This window comes from Carlito syrichta, unplaced genomic scaffold (genome assembly GCF_000164805.1).
Source record: "Carlito syrichta isolate Samal-C Ts95f unplaced genomic scaffold, Tarsius_syrichta-2.0.1 Scaffold302902, whole genome shotgun sequence".
NCBI lineage: Eukaryota > Metazoa > Chordata > Mammalia > Primates > Tarsiidae > Carlito > Carlito syrichta.
In genome coordinates this window covers 23449-33850 of record NW_007246998.1, presented here as the reverse complement: position 1 = coordinate 33850, position 10402 = coordinate 23449, and positions in this window count along the sequence as shown.

The window sequence follows — 10402 nt, the reverse complement described above, 5'->3', positions numbered from 1 at the left end:
ATTTTAAAAAATAAATTGTATTGTATATATTTAAGGTCTACAACATGATGTTATGAGATATACATAGACAATAAAGTGGTCACTATAGTGAAGCAAATTAACATATCCATTATCACACATAGCTACACATTTGTGTTTGTGTGTATGTCAAGAACAGCTAAAATCTACTCATTCAACATAGTCTTCATATTGTACATTAAATCTCTGGACTTGTTTATTCTACGTATCTGCTACTTTGTGTCTTTTAACCTATATCTTTCCATTTTCTCCCTCCCTCCCCCCTTCCACCTCTAGGTTTGGTTCACAAGTGGTCATTGTACAGGTCAGACTTTTTATTTCTTCCTGACTCAATCTTGGTAGGTTGCATTTTCTAGGAATTTATCAATATCCTCTAGGTTATCCAATTGTTTGTAAATAATCATTCATAACAGTTCCTCTTCTATTTATTTGTAAGGCATCTGTTGTAATGTTTACACTTTTTATTGAGTCAGATTCACACTCTGTCTGCCAGGCTGGAGAGCAGTGACACGCTCACAGCCTCTGCAGCCTCGACCTGCTAGGCTCAGATGATCCTTCTGCCTCAGCCTTCCAAGTAGCTGGTACTACAGGCATGTGCCACCATGCCAAACTAATTTTTTGATTTATTGTAGAGACGAAATCTCACCAAGTTGCCTAGGTTGGTCTCGGACTCAGGTAATCCTCCCACCTCGGCCTCATAAAGTGCTGGGGTTACTGGCTTTACTTTTTTAGACTATCTTGTCTATTTTCTTGAGGCATAAAATTAGGCATTTATTAGAGATCTTTCTTTTTTTAATGTTGGCATTTATTGCCAAAAAGTTTCCTCTTAAAAGTGCATTTGCTGTATCCCATAGGCTTTAGTATATTGTGTTTCTTTTGTCAGTTGTCTAAGATATTTTTTAAATTTATTTTTTAATTTCTTCTTTGACGCCTTTGGTTGTCCAGGAGCATGCTGCTTAATTCCCACATATTGTGAATTTGTGGAAGAGGAAGATTCTTGCAGTTATTGATCTCTAGTTAAGTACTGTTGCAGTCAGAAATGATAGGATTTCAATCTTCTTGAGTTGTTAACCCTTGTTTCATGGCCTTATTTATGGTCTACCCTAGTGAATGCTTCATGTGCACCAGAGAAGAATGTGTATTCTGTTGCTACTTGGGTAGATGTTCTATACATGTCTGTTGAGTTCATAAGGTATAAAATGCAGTTTAAATTCAGCATTTTCTTATTAATTTTCTGTCTGGTTGATCTATCTATTTTTGAAAGCAAGATTATGAAGACATCTATATTATTGCATTGCTATTTATTTGTTCCTCCATTTTCATTAATATATGCTTAAATATTTATAAGCACAAATTTGTTTATATATGTATATATTAATGTTAGGTGCATATAGATTCACAATTGTGTTCTCTTGATGCATTAACCTCTGATTCACTGAATAATGATATTATTTGTTTCTTGTGAAAGTTTTTGACATGAATTCTATTGTATTTGCTAAAAGTATAATCACTTCTCCTTTCCTTTATTTTTCTTTTGCATGAAATATCTTCTATCCCTTCGTTGTCATCCTTGTGTGCCCTTAAAGTTAAAGTGGGTCTCTAGGAAGAAGCATATACAAGGATCTTGGTTTTTTATCCATTCAGTCCCTCTATGACTTTTGATTAAAAAACTAATTCATTTCATTCAAGGTAATTATTGAAAAGTAAGGACTTGCAACTACTATTTGCTCATTGTTTTCTGGTTGTTTTGTAGATTTGTTTTTCTCTTCTTCCTCTCTTGCTGTCTACATTAGTGATTAAGTTATTTTTTATAGCGACAAACTCTGGTTCTTTTCTCTTTATTAGTTGTGTGTCTTCAAAAGTTTGTGCTTTGTAGTTACCATAGACTTACATAAAACACTTTAAATTAGTCTGTTTTAAGCTGATACCAACTTAACTTTGGTTGCATACAAAGATTTTGAACTTTTATCCTGACCCCCAAAATTTATATTTTTGATGTCACAATTTTCATATTATGCATTATTTACCAACTTACTGTACCTATGATTATTATGAACCACTTTAAGTTACATTTGTACCAGAGATAAGAATTATTTACATACCATCATTACAGTACTGGGATATTCTTAGTTTGGTTATATATTTATCATTATCAGTGAGTTCTATACTTTCGTATGTTTCAAGTCAGTAATTAGCATTCTTTCCTTTCTACTTGAAGAGCTCCCATTAACATTTGCCATATGTGAGATTTTGGGTGAATTCTCTCAGCTTTTGCTTGACTGGGACTTTACTTCTCCCCCACTCCTTAAAGAAGGCTTTGTTGACTAAACTATTCTTGGCTGGTAAGTTTTGTCTGACAGTTTGATTATAATGGGAGAACTTATTTGGGTTGAACCTGATCGAGAATCTTTGAACTTCATGGATTTGTATATCCATATTTCTTCCAAGACCTAGAAAGTCTTCAGCAATTGTTTCATTAAATAAGTATTTTTTGTTGTTGTTTTTTGCTTCCTTGCTCTGCGCCTTCTCCTTTTGTGACTGTCATGATGCAAAAATTAAGACCTGCTCTTTTTCACTTTTTCCCCCTCTGCCTTAGTAGCTTGAAATGATCTATCTTTAAGCTCAAAGATTCTTTCTTCTGTTTGTTCTAGTCTGTGTGAAGCACTATTGATTTCTTAAATTTTATTCTTTGTTTTCAAGTTCACAGCTTCTATTTAATTCTTTTTAATAACTTCTATTTTTGAATCTTTCATTTATAGAATGAACTGTGTCCTGATTTTGTTGAATTATCAATATGTATTTCCTTATATCTCATTGAATTTCCTTAAGATCATTATTTTGCATTTCTGTCCAGTCAATTTGTACATTTTAATTTTTTTGAGTCCAGTTTCTGGAGAATTATTGTGTTTCTTTGACAGTTTCCTGTTTTCTTGATTTTTCATATTTCCTGGAGGCCTGTGTTGATATCTGTACATCTGATGGAGAGTCATCTCTTCCAAACTTTAAAGAGCATATTTCATAGGGAAAGACACCTGCAAATGGGCCCAAGGCTGCCATTTGGGCATGGTGTGGTAGCTCTGGTTCCAGCTGTGCACAGTGGTATAGGCTCCATGCAAATTCTTCAGCTGTGATCCACATCAGTGATACATGCAAATGCCTCAGTGGTCTAAGCTATAGTAGTCTGTGGTACTGCAGTGGCAGCATTGGTTATTTGGGTTCTCATAATAAGGACTTTGGGGATTCCCTTATACTCATTTCCTCACACTGAAGAGCCTTAGGTAAGGGAATTCTTCCTGATGTTCGGTTTAACACAGCCCACAGGCAGTCACAACGTGCTGGGATGCAAGGTTCAGGTTCTCAGAGCAGCTGTGGAGCCAGGGTGACAATCTTGCTCATGTCACTGCACTTAGTTTCAAATGACCAGGAATATATGTATGTGTGTGTGTGTACGTGTATATATATTTCATATATATAAATCCATCAGTATAAAATATTATCTACAGATAGATAATATCCATCTGACAAATGTCACCAAAGGCAAACATGTAGTCCAACAAAATATGTTTATTGGCTTGCTTCCATAAGTGATAACGCACACTAGAAGAACCAAGAGGCATCCATTAAACAAAAGAAGACATAAAATTATTTTAGGATTTGGGAGAATGATGGATTTGGGGTCAACATTAAATGTAGTCGGGTTTTGATTGGCTCAAAGCAAGGCAGAGCTGTGTATAAAGGGCTTAACAAGGAGGCTGGACGATGAGTAGATTTAGAGTCTTGTTTTCTTGTAAACTACAAAGTTCATAAAAGAATGCATAATGTTGAATCCCTTATGTAAAGCTCTGCATTGAAGGTTATTCTATTTTTTTTCCTTTTGAACTAGGAATGAAAACTTTAATACTGTTACAATATTTTTTGTCCCTGGGTAGACATCATGGAAAGAATCATTGATGCATAGACAAATCTGTGTGTATATTATGTATAGCTAAATGTCTTCATAAATAATCTATTTACATAAGGATGTGGAAAACCTCTTTTTAAAATTAATTTTTATTGTGTTAGCCTGAGTTCACTAGAAAACAGAGCCTGATATAAAGATTTAGTGCCGATTTTTAGTCCTAGGAACCCATAATGTGCATAAATCACGAGTGTGCAACTCAATGAATTATCACAAAGTGAAGGCACCTGTGTTCCTACTTCCCAGATTAAAAATTAGAAAATAACCAACACAGAAAGCAGTGAGTTCTTTTGCTCCCTTCCAACCACTACATCCCCAAGAGTAACCACTATCTCAACTTCTATCACATGTAATTAATTTTGCCTGGTTGTGATGCTTTAATAAATAAGATCATGCAGCATGTATTTTTAGAGTTTTGACTTCTCTTCAGTGTAATTGTATTACTTGGAAACACACAACCAAAAACTTAGGAATTTCATTAAATCTATATTATTTGTCTCAAGTTTGTAGACTGTGGGGTTTCAGAATGATGAAAAGAGACTAATTATTATAAGAAAAAATTAAAATTTAGGGATAATGTCAAGTTTTGTTGTACTTCTTTTTTCTTTTTTCTTTTTTCTTTTTTGAGTTGGAGTCTCACTCTGTCACCCAAGCTGGAGTGCAGTGGCATGCTCACAGGCACCGCAGTCTCGATATGCTGGGCTCAGATGATTCTTATGCCTCAGCCTTCCAAGTAGCTGGAACTGCAGTCATGTGCTACCACACCCTGCTTGTTTTTTATTTATTTGTAGAGATGAGGTCTTACCAAGTTGCCCAGGTTGGTCTCAAATCCCTGAGCTCAGGCAATCCTCTCACCTTGGCTTCCCAAAGTGCTGGGTTTACTGGCTTAAGCCATTATGCCTGGCTTCTTGTTGTACTTTTAACTGAGTATTCTACATTGAATGAGCTAAAATTGCCTCCTAAAGAGTGACACTGGAATACAACTGAAATGTCGGCTCCATGATGTCATAGACAGCTCAGTTAGCTCAATACTACATTCTCAGCAATGCCTGGCATGTAGCAGACACCCAATGAATATTTATTGAATAAATACATTGTAAAATAGCGGTAAGTTACAGTGGTACTGGAAGAGCTCTCTCTTTGTCCCTGGGGATGCCTGAGTATGGCTTTTGCCTGAGAATGCTTATGAGTATGGATTTTGATTCTCGGTTGGAATAAGAACACTGGAATTTCTGATGTGTGGTCTAGAATCCAAACTCTTTTAGCAAGTCCCAAGATCTATTTATTTTCTAATGGCTTACAGCTAGCCTAATGGGTTTGACAAGGCTATCTTGACTGCTTAATGGAATACTGAGAGTTTCTTGCATGGATTGAGGTGGTTGAAGTCAAAGACTGGCAAGGTCCATGCGACTGGTTGGGCCTATGAGGGGCTTGTACTGTGAAATGTCTCCAGTGCTTGCTTGCTTTCTGTGTTACTGCATTGGAACCTCTGCCTTTAGATAAAAGCCTTATCTGAGCACATTGTGGTGTTTGTTGAGTGCTTTCAAAATCCACCTGGGAAAAGCAATAGATTCTCTGACTTGGGTGATCTGAGAACTGAGCAGATATCACATTTGCAAAACAAAGACTTTGAGATGATTTTCTTCTTGAACCAAATACCTTCTATATATAAAAATGAATAAAATATTTGAAATATAATACCTCTATTTTCTAGGTCAACTAAAACAAAGTTCTTATAAATCGTCTCACAAAATTCAATTAAAAGTTAAATATTTGAATTATATGCATGTGACACACTTATAAGCAAAATCTGCATCATTTGCAGGCTCATCCCTAGTTCCAAAATAAATAAAATCAAAACATTGAGACAAGGAAACCAAGAGCTAAGTAGCTAAATTTTCTAATCCAGATATATTTTTGTTTTGGAAAAGATCACCTTTTAAAAGCAAAGAAATAAGAAATTGAATCTTGTCAGAGCTTTATAACTGAAAAATATATATATGTATATGTATGAAATATATATAATTTGTATATAATATACAAAATGTGTATATATTCAAGTATATTTTCTTTTTTTTTTTTCTTTTTGAGTTGGAGTCTCACTCTGTCGCCCAGGCTGGAGTTTGGTGGCATGCTCATGGACATCCCAGCATCAACCTGCTGGGCACTAGCAATCCTTCCACTTCAGCCTTCCAAGTAGCCAGAACTACAGGAGCGTGCTACCACACCTGGCTAATTTTGGATTTATTGTAGAGAAGAGGTCTCGCCAAGTTGCCCAGGCTGGTCTCAAACCAGCAGGTTTAAGCAATTCACTTGCCTCAGCCTCCCGAAGTGCTGGGATTACAGGCTCAGCCACCAAGTCTGGTCAATCAAGTATATTTTCAAATAGCATATAGATGCACATATATTCAATAAACATTCCATATACATACAAATATGTATGCATATATGTAATCTGGGCTATCTGAGAACCTTGTTATGGCTACAACGTCTGTAGTTGCAGAGCTGGAGGCAAAATAATGCCAACATGGTGGCACGTGCCTATAGTTCCAGCTACTTGGAAGGCTGAGGCAGAAGGATCATCTGAACCCAGCAGGTCGAGGCTGCGGTGGCTGTGAGCATGCTACTTCACTCCAGCCTAGGCAACAGAGTGAGACTCCTACTCAAAAAAAAAAGAAAAGAAAAAATAAGTAGTGAAAGGAATCAGTAAAGGTTGAAACACTGTTGCTGGTGTAAAGGGAAGAGAACCCCGCCTAGATGATAGCACTACGGGGATGGTCACCTAAGCTCCAGCCAGATGGTGACCATCCTCTTCTTTTGTCCAGCCCTTCCTGACCAAGCTGTATTTAAGAGATGGTAACAAGTTACAGACTGTATCCGCTGCAGCTGTAGCAGGAATCTGAGAAGGATGAAAACAAGCTTGCCTGACCTTTTACTAGGGGAAGATACCACTCTGCTGAAATAAACAATAAGAAGGTGAGGAGGGGAAACCATGAGGAACTTTCTAAACTGCTTCCTCTGCTGGAACAAGAGTACTTACTGAATATGAACTTTTTTTAATGTGGTATCATCAGCTTCACACATTACTCAAAATTAGTTAAGTTCCTGGGAATCACGTGAGCAGTAGCAACCCCAACAATACTCAGTAGGAAAAAAAATTGCTGATCTTGTAGAAGTTCAAAGAGGAAGCCAAATGCACTGTCAGCTTTGTTCTTAAATGTAGTTGTGTTTTTTTTTTCTATGTACCAAGCAAGCAAAAGGAAGTGGCTTTATACATCATTTCTATGCTTTTCACACAGTAAACACAAAATTCAAACCAAGGAACATATTTTAATTAATTAAATAATGTAAACATTTCCCCTGGAATTTGTACAATTTTGCCCCATTGTGTTTCCTGTTTTTTGTGTTGTGTGAAAACAAAAACCTTTGAGTATATATTAAAACTGTCTGAATATTACTATATAGAGGCATTGGAACATATCGCAAACTACTTTAAATATAAAGTAACTGGAATAGTGTCTCTTATTAGTTACATCTTATGAAATCTAAATATGATGACTTTTTATAAAAATCAACATATAAAAATGACAGTACTTCAATTTTATGCTTGAATATTTTAAATTATAAGTATTGATTAATTAAGTTACCTATGTTGGCATACTTAACTAAATTTTATATATTGGAAAAATAAAATACAAATATAAATATCTGTGTTCATGGGCATCATTTTAAAATTGAAGCTCAACTCTTCCAGTCATGATGGAACCAGACTTACTCTTCCACTCTGTGCAATTAGAAAACTGTGGAAAAAATTTAGGCAATTTCTTCCAGTCATTTGGCAGCAGTCATTGCAGGACTTCTAACGTGGAGAAAATGAAAGTAAATATGAATATAATAATTACTTTGTTTGTCTTTATGAAGGAATTTTCCAGATGATGGTCAGGGAGAGGGATCCCTGTTGACCTTGCTAAATTCAGAAGACAGAAGTCAGAATTTTAGGGCGCTGAGGCAGCTAGAATCAGCGGATAGAGAATCCTGGAGGAAGTAGCTATACAGAGACAGAATTCAAGACACCTGAGAGTCCCTTTGAATTTATTGTCAATACTAAGCTGTACATTTATACGTTGAAATTTTAAAAGTATAGTCAAAGAATATTCAGGTACTTGAAAGCTGTTTGATGTCCAGGACTCACACAGGGCTGAGAGATATTCAAAATCCAACCAGCTAGAATGTAGAGATGTCTATGAATACAAACCTTCATAAGTCCCCTACATACAAACCTTTAAGTTACAAACTGTAATGAAGCACAAATGCATCTTTGTTTTTTTTATTATTATTATTTTTTGAGTTGGAGTCTCAATCTGTCACCCAGACTGGAGTGCAGTGGCGGGAGCGGGCCGCAACCTCGACCTGCTGGGCTCTGGCGATCCTTCCACCTCAGCCTTCCGAGTAGCTGAAATTACAGGCACGTGCTACCATGCCCAGCTGATTTTTTGATTTTTATTGTAGAGATGAGGTCTCGCCTACCCAGGCAAATCTCAAACACAGGGCTCAGGCAATCCACTCACCTCAGCCTCCCAAAGGCGCGGGATTACAGGCTGAGCCACAGAGCCCGGCTTCCACAACTGCATCTTTAAATGTATTATTTATTTCCATCAGGTGTCAGTATATCCTGTTAAATACATACAGTACTATGTAGCCGATTGTGTTAGTTGGGTACCTAGGCTAATTTTGTTGCATTTACAACAAATGACTTATGAATGTGCTCTCAAAACCAAATGCATTCATATGTTGGAGGCTTCTCCTACTCAGGACATGAAGTAAAGCCCTCCAGGAAGGTTATGCTTTAATAATAAATACAAACTAGTCCATATTAATAACAACTCTAGACCTCATCCCCTGTAATGTCTTTTAAAGAGTCTCAAAAGAATCAAACTGGCCTTCAAGTTTTACTTTCTGCTAGAAATGAAGTATAATACTGTGAGAAAAAAAAACTTTGAGCACTCAATTACATAAAAATTATAATATTCAGCATCCAGTTCAAAATTCTACACCTGCAAAGCAGAAAATTTACCATAACCAATCACCAAGAGAAAAATATATTAATAAAAACAGACCTATACATTTAAAAGAAAGTGCAAATAAAAGAGAAGTACTTTAAAACATATATTATAACTAGAAATAAGAATTTGAAGAAAAATATGGACAGAATGAGTATAAAAAAGAAAAATATTAAAGAATAGAACTTCTAGAGATATCTCTAATATATGGAATGAGTAAATCAATGCATGTGATTAACAGCACATTAAACTTTCTAGAAGAAAATCTTAGTAAACTGGCTAAGTGGCTTAATGTGTAATCTGAGTCCAAGAAGAAGAGGAGAGCATGGAGTGGGAAGTTATTTGAAGAAATTATTGGAAATTCCAGATTTGATAAAAAGTGAGCCAGGCGCAGTGGCTCACATCTGTAATCCCAACACTTTGGAAGGCCGAGACGAGAGGATTCCCTGAGACCAGGGGTTGGAGACCAGCCTGGGCAACTTGGCCAGACCTCATCTCTACAGTAAAAAATATATATATATATAAATAAAGTTGAGCGTGGTGGCACACACCTGTGGTTCCAGCTACTTGGAAGGCTGAGGTGGAAGGATCACCTGAGCCCAGCAGGTTGAGGATGGGGTGGCTGTGAGTGTGCCACTACACTCCAGCCTGGGCTCTCTCTCTGACGAAAAAAATACAAATCCACATATCCAAGCAGCTTAATTAACCATAAGCTGGATTAGCAAAAATGAAACTACACCAAAGCATAATTTTGTTAGATTGCTAAAAATAAGTGAAAGAGTATTAAAAGCAGATGGCAGGGGAAAGACCAATTGAAACAAAGATAAGAATAATTGCAGACCTGCCATCAGACATTCCGTAAGCCAAAAGGCAATCAAAAGACATCACTATGCTACTCAAAGGCAAAAAAACTGTGCACATAGGATCCACTTCCTGTGAAAATATCTATCAAAATTACAAAGATAAAATAAATATGTATTCAGATGATAAACTAAAAACTCTGAGAAAATTTTGTGCCAGAAAACTTACAAAGAATATCAAAGGAAGTTCTTCAGGTTAAAAGAAAAAATGAGCCGGGCTCGGTGGCTCAGCCTGTAATCCCGCGCCTTTGGGAGGCTGAGGTGAGTGGATTGCCTGAGCCCGCGGGTTCGAGACCCGCCTGGGCAGCGAGACCTCATCTCTACAATAAATCAAAAAATCAGCCGGGTGTGGTAGCGCGCGCCTGTAATTCCGGCTACTTGGAAAGCTGAGGCGGAAGGATCGCCGGAGCCCAGCACGTCGAGGCTGCGGTGGCCGGGAGCGGCCACTGCACTCCAGTCTGGGCGACAGAGTGAGACTCCAACTCGAAAAAAAATAAAAAATAAAA